General features: G+C 39.3%; 1 protein-coding gene across 1 annotated transcript in view; it reads left to right on the top strand.

The window, feature by feature from the left end:
• The first annotated feature begins 267 nt into the window (after positions 1-267).
• LOC107099767 (disheveled-associated activator of morphogenesis 2-like) overlaps positions 268-11,800 on the top strand; it is a 115,479-nt gene continuing 103,946 nt past the window's right edge. The window contains exon 1 of the mRNA XM_015398028.1: positions 268-461. The gene's annotated coding sequence lies outside the window, so the exon portion shown is untranslated. The remainder of the gene's footprint in view (positions 462-11,800) is intronic.

The following is an 11,800-nucleotide window of genomic DNA, read 5'->3' as shown; positions in this document are numbered from 1 at the left end:
TCAGTTACATTTTTTCAGTGGCCCTAATCCTCTTCTGTAAAATAAAGATGTTGTGCTCATTAATTTTCCTATTGGAACAGTGTAGATTGACCCTGAGGTTCTGGCACCTATCGACTTTCGGCCCCCCGTCAGTGTAGCCTATATTGGTTACTGCCTGGCCACCTTTATAAAAATGTTCTGGCTCCGCCTCTGGTGGCCGGTGATCTGGCATCGCGACATGCTGACAGCCATCCGGAGCGCGGTGGCTTTAAGGAGGGAGGCGTGGTGCTGCCGTTTCCACCGACTTGTCAGATCCGTCTCTCCTCTCTACACCCTCAGCTGAATGACCAGCCTCCTCCGATCAGACCAGGGGGATCTGCTCTCCGCTCCCAGTTCTCATCCCCTGCCTGCTCTCTAACATCCTCCCCCCCCAGGATTATTATTACCGAGCGGTGACAGCTTCCTCGCGCAGAGCCTCGCAGGTGAGTCGCTGATCTGTGAAGCAGCGGCGGTGCGCGGTGCGCCGCAGGTCTGACGCTGCTGATATCTGAAGAACCTTTAGGATCTGAAACTGTTTGATGTGTTTGGATCATTTTTCAAATGTTTCTATTAACATTAGATATGATGGATCTTTGCTTCCCGGCTGAGGCGCATATTAAATATTAAATACAATCTACTGGATTTCCAGCTTTATATAGCCTTACGTTTCATGCAATAATTTTAGAGACTGGTATTGAATAACTACAATAATCCTCCCATGTCTATCAGTTATGAAATAATACCTTATAGGCCGCTACAGTCTTATTGGTTAATTTATATGCAATTCTGCGCATGACAGTTTTACGTCCTCTTGGATTTTCTTCAAGTATTTTTTCAAATATTTGACCTATTAATGTGCAGATTTGATAAAAAACGCTTGAATTCACGCATTTGACCTCGATTTTATACCGGTGTCGTGCGTTCACTAGGCTAATCGGACACACGTTAGTACCAGCGGGTGTCAATAGAGGGCGCTGTTTCCCATCAGCTGCTGTGTCATCCTATTTCTGCTTCACACAGACACTTTTTTCCTACTAAGAAATGAGATGCAGTGATGGGTCTGATCTCCACGTCCTTTTCACATTAGTTAGAAGAGATATTCTATTCTTTAAATCTATGTTTTACTGATATTAGTCTTTTGTGACAGTGAATGTTTTCACATATAAAGAAAATTATTTTATTTCACTTGAAAAGTGGAATAATTAAATGTAATTGTACTTTTTGAGGCTTATTTTTATATGTGTTTGCAAGATTATCCCAGTGGTATAGTAGATGTGACAAATCACTTTGCTTATTGTTGCCAGCATTCTGCCTTTCTCCTGGATTAGAGTTCACTGTTTCCCATCCAAACATTGGTGCATCAGATATCACCTACTCTAACATAAAAGAAGAGTTTGAGTGTCTAAATATAACATGTTTAAAAAAAGAACAACTACTAATCCTGTTAGTTATACTTGTCTTGAAACTAAGTGCTATTTAAATATGAAAAAGAGAATACGAGCTGAACCAAATGCCTCGAGTCTCGAGGGCATCTTCCTCTTTTATGGCCCATGCAGCTTGTTGGTTTATAGGATTGGGGAGACACTGAGAGCTGGTTAATCTGGCTGAACATCTGGTCCTAATGCAGCGATGGATCTTCTTGGCTGGTTGCGGACGCTTTATAAGTATAGCACCATTCTAAGCACAAAATGATCACTCATGCAGCTATCACTGAGCATATATAACATATATGCATATATATAACATGCATATATTACATTCTTCTTCAATGAATTGGGAACACAATTCCTTGCACAACTATATGTGTTCACCTTTTTCCAAATTGCAACTACAGACTTTAGACTTTATATGTAACATTATGGAACAGACCCAGACAAAGTAAAGTATAATTGTGAATTTTAATGAAAAAGCTGCCTTTTATCACAGAGTAACTGTACAGGAGCTGCAGACATCCATATAACATGAGGAAGGCTTTGTTGACCCAATAATAATTAGTTTTACGGTTCATAAATATGACCCCATATGGTAGACAGACAACAAAAAAGCTTTTTTTTTTATTTAAAGACACATAAAGTTTTGTTAGAAAATCTTTAAACCAAAGAAAAAAACAAAGTGCTCCAATCAGCTCTATGGTTGTGCACAGCCATCTGTATGGTGACAAACAACAGCACCCTCATCATGCTGTGGGGACACTATTCTTTAACAGGGACAGGAAAACAGATGGGAATTAATGTGAAGATGGATGAAGCTAAATATAGAAATTCTGGAAGAAAACTTCTAGTTCCTGCAAAAAGTTATGATTGGGGTGGATGTTTGGCCTTCCGGCATGATAACCTTACAATTGCGCCCTATTCATGGGTTAGAATGGCCCTGTCAAAGTGCAGACCTAAATCCATTTGATAGCAAAAGGAAACCTGATGCTCTCCATCCAACTGAATGACCCTGAAAAAGTTAGCAAAGATGAATTGGATAAATATATCAGTGACTACATGGTTTAGGGGTCCAATACAAATATATGGAAAACATTTAAAATTTTATGTAAAAGAAGAAAAGCAACTCATGCATCCTGTAAACGTTCTGCAGTACTTAGTTGAAGCAAATGGTGAACCAAATATTTATCTATCTAAGCCTCAACTGTTTTAAAATTGTGCCCAGCAATAAGAAAAGAAAAAACATTTATAAAAGAGCATTATAGGTTTAAGGATTGAAATGGATTATGACATTTTAATCATGCTGACCTATAGCGATAGGGAGCGATTGCAGGATTTGTCCATGCAAGGCTCAAGTTCTTTTTTCACAATTTTTTGAAACTCATAGAACAGACATCAACAGGCTGCTTACTTCAACCCCACTTGGCTGTGCTAATGGCTATCAGCAATGGATGGATTTATTGAAAGCCCTGGTCTTTAGCGGGCAGCAGCCCTCCGAGCAGAGGGCTGATCTTTTAATGCGCTTTAAGCTTTTTACAGTTTCAGCTGCATGTTAGATTTCACATACAGAACAGGAATATATCTGATTGTTCCCCAGTCTGGCTGGAAAAGTGTGATCCTGCAGAGTATTTTTAGGTCCAGTGTTTTGACTAAAGAGCTGAATCTTTAACCAGCTACCTGTGTGTTTTCAGAGTGGGGGGTGGCTTGGGGAAAGAAAATATGTCTGACATCCAAGAGTAACAGAGCCACTGCACTGAGGTGTTCTGCTTTTGGCTGCAGCCTTGCTGACTGAGCAGAGGGTGAATGCTTCTGCTTATGTGTGTGAGTGTGTTTCTGTTGGAGGAAGGATGAGTGGGAGCCTTGATCAGCACGGTGTGGCTGGGAGGTACCACACAAGAGTTCTGATGTTTACAAAGCCCAAACCAACATGCCATAAAGAGGAGGGAGGGCTTTGTTACCAGGAGCGAAGAGCGGAGCTTTAGTCGGGTCTTAGAGTGCCTGAGGTTCGGATTGACAGGTTATTCTGAACTTTGAGTAACAAAGGTAAAAGTCATGTGCTATTTTTCCAGAACAGAGGCCATATCACTCAACTTTTCTGGGTCTTTGTGGACCAGTATTTCTTCTGAAGGTACATCTGGTATGTAAAATATAACGTCATTTGTAAACATTGTCTAAATGTATTTCCGATGTATAGGTCAAAGCGGCATCTGAAGTAAAAGACTGACTTATCCGTGCAGTCAATACAAAACTTGTCTAAAAATGATGGCAAGCTCTAGAAATGTGTTTTTCTTATAAAGGAAGAGGATAAAATTCAGCTTAGAGACAGAAATGTCTCCCTATAACATCGACTGAAGTTTACTGTATTAATAATCCTTTGTAGGTATTAAGTGGTCAATGAGATAAACCTTCGGTATAACCAGGTCCTACTGCCTGTGCATCAAAATCAATAATGCAACACAAAAATCAAAATGACCAACTATCACCTGCTGGTTAAAGCACCAGTTTAAATGTATCACTTTTAGGTGATCTACGGTACTTCTTCCGTGCCTAAAGTAAACCTATTCTTGTTTGGACTTACTACGACCCTATAATGCATGTAGCAAACATCGTCAAACCCACAGTGAGTGACCACAGCAGTTATATCAGGCTTTGAGTTAGTCTCTGCGTCTCTTTCTGTGGTGGCATGCTGGATCGCTGCATCTTTGCAGAGATCCTGAGCACAAAAAGTCGTCTGGGAGTAATTAGCTGTGATGGTTTAAGACAAAACCAGACAAAGGGTTGACCCTGTCCCACCTCCTCCCCTTGTGGTTGTACTTGCATGTTAAATAAGTTATTTTGAATAAAAAGTTAAGAAAGTATCAGCTCTTAAAATCTTACTACTTTTTTATGATTAAAAATGTAGATAGAATCTGGTTACCATGATTGGTGGGCATTATATTTTCTCAGAAATTGCAGCACATAGAAACACTATCAAGTTGAGGTTTTAACACTTGTTTTTGTGGATAGAGTTACTAAGATAATATGAAAATAGCATTTTTCAGTTTCATTGCAGTGCTTTAAAGTTAAGTGTCAATAATAAAATGTTAACACCTTTTTATAATTCCCCTTAAGGAGACATTGTAATAGCCTGACGTAGTCCGACTCAATTCTAGTCAGAATATGAGTCTGATACTGCTCCATAGAGCTGTGATTATGGGGTGTGTTTCGAACGAACCAGGAAAAAAAATGCCTCTGCACTCAATTGGATAGACCTACAACCAATAAGANGTCATCTGTCCATCATCGTATAAAGCCCGCCCTGACAATTTGATTGGATCGCCTGACAGTGGGCTTTAATACTCGCGCTACTATGGAGCAGAGCCAGACCGAACTTCCCCGACCTCAAACTTTGTGGGCTGGTCTAAGTTCGGAATGGCACCCAGGCTAACATTGTAAGGGACAAAAACTGAATTCAGACTTGGATTGTAATAAGTCACAGAATTATAATTGTCTCTATTCCTTAATTGGTTTTCTTAACTGTAATGGTTGCTAAATTAAGAGCAATATTATGTTTTTAGCTGTTTATCTGTGCTGGAATGTTCCATTAACATCAAACTAATAAGCATTTAAAATATGTTGAAAATACCATTATAATAATCATTCAAATATTCCTACCTTCAATTCAGTTTATTTCTATAGTGCCAATTCACAACACATCATCTCAAAGCACATTTCAGTTCAGCCGGTTCATCCAGTCAGATTGATTCAAAGTTTTCTATCGAAGGAAAATCAGTTGATTGCATCGACTCATTGACTCAAAGGCAATCCCTCACACTAAGCATGAATGTAGTGACAGTGGAGAGGAAAAACTCCCTTTGAACAGGAAGAAACCTCCAGCAGAACCAGGCTCAGTGTGAGCGGCCATCTTTCAAAGCCGACTGGGGTTCAAGGAGACAGAAGCAGAGATACAAAAAGCTGCTGTAAAAGGCGGCCCGTCCAGGAAAGTGTGTCGATTGTATAAAAGCTGAGATTAACTTGTTTTTAATTGGCTGTTTAAGGACTATAAAAGTTTTAATCTGAAATCTAAAAGGAAAAAGTTACATTTAAAATGATTTTCAAAGTTTTACAGAGGTTTAATTTACCTTTATAGCCCCATGTTTTCTTTTGGCAGATTAAAATTTGAGAATAATTGAGAGCATAATGGGACAATCAGCAGTTTAATGGAGGGTGGCTGCTGCAGGATCTGGTCCGTTTCTTCCATACAGTAGTTTGGCTGTTCTTCCACTGTACAGAACATCCAATGGAGCATAACAGGAATGCTCCTGGTGTGCCAGAGACCCTTGGCATCAGAACAACATTACGTTCACTCGAGTGTGAAGTTCTGCGATACAATCTTAATCCTACCTGTCTCTCATCTTTTTGTTCTGTAGATCTTAAATCGAAGCCAGGACTCTGCTTTGCATAATGAATGAATTGAGTGGTATACTTTAATTATACTGTATACTTATACTTTGTGCATACTTTAATTTGGCATTTGAAACTTACAGAATGATCATAAATATTGATACTAAAAATTACAAGAAGAATTTATCGTTAGCAACAAGGCATATAAAAGAGGTCTTTATTAATGTTCTGTGAATTTTTGATCACTAATGATTCCTTTATCTGCAGTAGAAAGATGTCATATCAGAGTGAGTTTCATATGATGAAGGAATCCTTAAAGGTGTTAGAATATAATCAAACTATAACAGTTTGTACACATGGGCTATACTGTCATACTAATGGTAAAGAGCAGTTTGGTACATTGTTAGTTTCTCTGCTAAACTTGCATTTCCTTGGACTAATTGATACAGCTTGGAAAATCTTTGACTTCAATGATGTGTTTTAACATCCACACTATTTTCAGCTTCGTCTCATTTAAACATTTAAAATTAGCCTTTCTCTTTGACCTAAGCTGTTAGCATTCCGTCTTTCTTCGACTTCGGTTTATTACTGTCTTCAGTCTACTATAAGAAAGTGATCTTTTACTTATAATACCTTTAGAAGACATTACTTTACAAAATCTAAACCATCTCACCAAGACGCCCACAAGCAGTTATGTGGTTAAATGACCTGCAGCAGGAACATTTTCGGGATAATTATGATAAATAGTCATAATAGGATTGTCAGCAAATGTAGGAGTTTAAGCTGATCATGTACAGATTATTTTCTCATTCACTTGTAAACATCTTCACAATAAGAATGGGCCAATTGTTCCCAAAGGATAATGTAGAGTACAATACTTCAGTATCTTTTCTCTTCTAAGAATTGGTTCTCTGAGCGGACAGATGTTCTTACATCAGTACTTTTCCATACTATCCGAAAGTCTTGACCATGTTTATTCTTTTATTTCCTCCCTATTATAATGGAAAAGTTGCACAATACATGCACTGTTTTGATCCAGTAGATTAAATGGTCATAAAATCATGTTTCTAAAGGAAGGACCTTTAAGAATGGAGAACTTTTCATTAATTGCTATAAAAACGTCTTGGTTCCTTGAAAATCTCTTGTCTCTGAAGACATAAACAGCTAATATCTAAAAAAAAAATATATATATAATTTGATTTCAGATGGATTGAGAAAGGAAACTTGGATCTGGTCTTTTTCTTCTATTTATAAAATCATATTGTCTCAAGGGAAACTGAAGGAAAGGACACAACTTCTGCGTTGTCGCCTATTTCAGTGTATAATTAGCTTCGATTTAATTTCTACTGTACCAAATAAGCTGCTGATGTAAAAATGAGAAGCAGAAATTGTTTATGTGAATTATGATAAGTTTTTTTTTTTTCTTGAATATGAAAGAAAACCCCTGTTAGGCTTTTCTGAGCCGCTGTGGTGTTTTTGGAAACATTAGTTTGCTGCCCTGACTACTCAATTGAATGTGCATATTTCCACCCCTGCTATAAATACCTCCCATATAAAATGAAGGTACTTTGAGGTTGCTGTGATTGTTGGATGATTAGTCTGTGAATCACAGCAGAGTCTTGGGACCAGGTGGGCAAGTTAGATTGGCTCTGACAATTACTTCTCCATGAATGGAAGCTATTTAGCTCAGAGGGTAATAGAGGTTGAGAACGTCCTAATATTTCTTTGCGCTGTGACAGCCATCTCCCCCTCTTTGGTCAGTCGTCTTAACCCTCTGTCCCTCTTCTCCCATCAAACATCAATGTGCCGGTTGTTTCGGGCTCCAAGTAGTCACAGGTAATTAGCTCCCATCAAAACAGGCAGCAGGAAGGCGGGCTGAGATTCGGGCACCCAAACGCCATGTTTCTGCCCCATGTCTAGTGTTACCCTGAGCTACCGAGAAAGGGTTTTGTTAGAGGAGGGAAGTGGAAGGGGAGTCCACGAGGGACCCGGCCGCGTGCTACGTCACCGAACACAAAGCAGCTCTTTCACTTGGGATCTGGAGCACATATGGGATCATTTATAAAACCTCCAATGCGTCAACCCCAACCTCATTCTCTTGACTGCAGGTTTCCACTCACCTTTACATCTTAAATTTACTTTGCTGCTAAATTTATTGTGAAAAGTGGCGCCTGGATATACTACACCAATGCTTCTCCTGATATTACTCGATGCAAAAATGCTGCAGATATATTTCTGGTATGATTTTATTTGGAAAACACTACTTGCCTTTGTGAAGGTATTCCTGTAAAGTTGTATTTATTTAAGGTCATTTATTGCAGTTTAATAAATCAAGGCATTCATGAATGAACAAGTTAACTGTAGCCTCATAAGATCCCCCGCTCGCACAGTGAGACCGCGCCAGTGTGACATCATCTGTGGGGACTGGCCTCTAAGCTGCTCAGCTGGGTGCAGATAACGGAGCAGCATGGATGTTTATTTTCCACCGCCCCCTCCCCTCCTCCTCTGCATTCCAGCTTCTTATTTATAATGGCCATGATCTCTAGCACTGGGGGCTGCTTCTATAAAAGGAAGTTTGAAAACTTTTGCAGACCCTCTCCAAACAGAGGCTTGCCTGCTTCATTTTTCTCGAAGATGTAGTCTTTAGATCTGTAGTTGAAAGTCGTTGTTTACCAGTTGCTGAAGCAAAAAACTTCTTCTGAAGTATATCAGGGTTGCAGAAGTCCATTCAATATCTCAATTCAGCCCCTCTTCAATTTGTCCCTGTATGTACGAATGCACTCTATTAGTTATGCTTAAATCTGCAACTTTGAATGATAAATATATTTTTTAAAACACTGTATTCCACTTTAAGACCATTTATTTTATTTAGTTTGAATTCCAGTTTTCTAGTTGACTGAAATATGACAGCTTAGGACCCCTGATGAAACCTGAGTTATTCTACATGACCTCCTGCTTGTTGGTATTTGGTATGGGACTCCAAAAAGTACATATCCTTACTGTAAACTATAAGTAAAGTACAGAGACTAGTTTTCAATTCAATTTCAATGCAGTTTATTTATATTGCGCCAATTCACAACACATGTAATCTCAAGGCACTTTACAGTTCAACCAGATCATACAATCAAATTGATTCAGCGTTTTCTATCTAAGGTAAACCAGTTGATTGCATCGACTCATTGACTTGAAGGCAATCCCTCACACTAAGCATAATGTAGCGACAGTGGAGAGGTAAAACTCCCTTTTAACAGGAAGAAACCTCCAGCAGAACCAGGCTCAGTGTGAGCGGCCATCTGCCGAAGCCGTCTGGGGTTTAAGGAGACAGAAGCAGAGATAGAAAAAGCTGCTATAAAAGGCGGCCCCGTCCAGGAAACACCCAGCCAGGCAGATGATCTCTGAGCCAGCTCCCATGTCAGAGGATGAAGAGAGCATATCCAGTTAGTCATTGTCAGAGAAACAGGACTACACTGAAAAACAGGCTGATCTCCAACATCTATAAACAAAGGTGTTGATGGCAGCAGCACAGCTGATATTTCTCTCCAGGATGGAGCCACAGCCAAACAGGAACAGACCAGATGAAGCTACTATAAGAAAAAGCAGAGAGAGCAGAACGTTAGAGATTGAACTAACAGAATCAGACAGTTTTAAGCTAATGGATGTTAACCAGAATTTTGACTATCTGTCTGGCAGGTAGAAACTGAAGTTTCCATGAAATATCTTCCACTTCACATGACCAGTGTGAAATGACTAACATGATTTTGAAGTGGCAAAATGACAGCATGCACTGGATTTTTTAATGTCTTAATCTCAAAAGACAAAAAAAATATCTCTAACATGAGCCTTCAAATCTTTTATTAAGTGAGCAATAGTTGAGCTTGTCAGTTTTTTTTTTTTTTTTTCTTTCATCCAACTGTCGTTGAGAGGCTGGATTATTATTTTTTTGGTTGTTTGTTTTTTTGCTTAGTTTTCCCCTCTCTATTGGCTCTAACTCTTCCACGTTAATTGTCCAGATGTCGTCTGTGATCTGACACCCTGTTTAATTTTCAACAGATGGTACTTGTTTCATAGGACTTTTCACAACACAGATTACCTTAATTGAGGCCATTTACCAGTGAACTCTGTGGATTTGGCAAAATAATCTAGTGGAGGCCTATGGAGCCCTCAGGGCTTCTAAAACTTAAGGTGACTTACAGGTTAAACATGCTGGGAAAAATGTTGTGTCCATCCTTTAGTATATTCTGATCTTTCAAAACGCGATGTAATCTTGCATTCTTTCAGATGTGCTCTCGTAACTATCAGATCTTCCACCTAACCTCCCTCCCTCCATCTCCTTTCCCCTTTTCATTGCTCTGAGCTGCTCTGTTTGTGTTTGATTGTGGGAAAATGTCTCCACTGTCCGTGAGAGTACCCCGCTCTCTGGACCGGCTTTTCCCTTGGGTGTCCTCCATATTCTGATATGTTGGGCCCCACCACTGGCTCTGGGGCCCTTGTTGTCTCAGCAACCACTCGTGGTAAGGAGCAGAATTCATTTGCCGTCTCTATAGACTCTCCGTCAAACGGCATTTCTAAGGTATTTGTTTGACCTGGAACCTCATTTTTATTGTTAGACTCAACAGCATTGGTTTTCTTTTCAGTTTTTATTTTTTGTAAGGAGGCTTTAAGGCTTTCAGCACAGTCATAAGGAAGACTGACATAACGAACTCCTTACCAATAAATCAACTCTGATGCTGGATAGAGATTAAGTCAATTTCTGATATGTCACAGATTTAAGAAGAACCATGGCTGTTAAGGGTTTACTTTGGCCCAGTATACAGAGTATGTTCTTATTGTCGACCTTCGTATGTGAAGTTTTTATCATAAGAAAAGCAGTTTTACTAATCAAGCCTCCTATTGGGCACTAACCCTCATGAGGACACTTTTTTTTTTTTTTAGCTTTAATATGTTTTTTCGGGGGATTTTCTATCATTAATATAAAGTTTTGTTGCCTGTGACAGGAGAGTTTTTCCTTTTATACATTTGGTGCTTGTCCAGGTTTTATTTTAAGATCTTTATGGGATTCCCCTAAAATACAGGTTATTTACCAACACCACAGGAGTTAGGAATTACCGTATTTTCTGCACTATAAGGCACACCTTCAATGAATGACCTATTTTAAAACTTTGTCCATATATAAGGCACGCTGCATTATAAGGCGCATACAATAGACGCTACAGTACAGGCTGGGGGTTACTTTATGCATCAATTAGATGGAGCTGCGCTAAAGGGAATGTCAACAAAACAGTCAGATAGGTCAGTTCAACTTTATTAATAGATTACAAACCAGCATAGTTTAAGGTATAACATGTAGTGCAATGTTAATACACCCCCACATAGTCGGGGGGAACTTTTCCTCAATTCAATAATAATAATAATAATAATAATCACAATATAGTAACACTCGAAATGGTGCAAAGCGATAACAATATATCAATAACTCAACGTTGCTCAAACGTTAATATTACACAACACACAAAATAAACATGTAAAGCTCACTTTACTAAGTTATTCCTCATCCACGAATCCCTGGAATTCTTCTTCTTCGGTGTCCGAATTAAACAGTTGGGCGAATACGGGATCCAACATGCCCGGCTCCGTCTCTTTGAAGTCGTCATCGATCGAGTCAGTGTGGCTGCTGCTGTCTAGCAGTTCAGTGACAATAGGCTCTATGCACAACTCCACCACTTCCTGAACTTCAGGAGGCTCCTTTGTTTCCTGTCTTTCATGATTGGATGCACTGATTAATCCAAGTGTGTATGACCTAAGTAACTGGCCAGACACACCTGGATTAATCAGTTCGTCCAGTAATGAAAGACAGGAAACAAAGGAGCTGCCTTAAATTCAGGAAGTAGTGGAGCTGTGCATAAAGCCCATTGTAGTCACTGCAAATAATTACTCTGTATACATTTCAGGGTGTTGTACATTCCTACAAA

The sequence above is a fragment of the Cyprinodon variegatus genome, unplaced genomic scaffold (assembly GCF_000732505.1).
Source record: "Cyprinodon variegatus isolate N-32 unplaced genomic scaffold, C_variegatus-1.0 Scaffold905, whole genome shotgun sequence".
In the NCBI taxonomy this organism is placed as follows: domain Eukaryota; kingdom Metazoa; phylum Chordata; class Actinopteri; order Cyprinodontiformes; family Cyprinodontidae; genus Cyprinodon; species Cyprinodon variegatus.
The sequence above is the reverse complement of the archived record's forward strand: the minus strand, read 5'-3'. Positions and strand labels throughout refer to the sequence as shown.